Consider the following 380-nt stretch of genomic DNA (forward strand, 5'->3'; position numbering starts at 1 on the left):
AATGTAGAGTCCTAAAAGAAGGAGTTTGATATTTGTTGGCCAAGTCCCATAAGTGAGAAAGTTTCAGGTAACGATCTCGCGGGTGCCGGCAAAGGTCTCCATAACACACGTTGATGTGTTATCTAAGGGGGTTTCGGGTGGTAGCAGAGGGAGGGTTAGGGAGGGGGAGGGCTAATGCGCCCCCTTGAAGTCTGGTTATCAAGTAGAAGGGAAGGGGATAAAGTTGGGTGAACCCTGACCTTTCCTTTCTGCCGGGAAATAAGCCCTTTGGTTGACCTTTCCGAAAAGGAAGAAACCGGATTTTTCATCTTTTTACTTACTGTAACCTATTAAGGGGTGCTTTCAGACTTTTTTGCCTCTTCGTTACCTTTCCTCTTGTG

Source organism: Penaeus monodon, chromosome 30 (genome assembly GCF_015228065.2).
Source record: "Penaeus monodon isolate SGIC_2016 chromosome 30, NSTDA_Pmon_1, whole genome shotgun sequence".
Taxonomy (NCBI): domain Eukaryota; kingdom Metazoa; phylum Arthropoda; class Malacostraca; order Decapoda; family Penaeidae; genus Penaeus; species Penaeus monodon.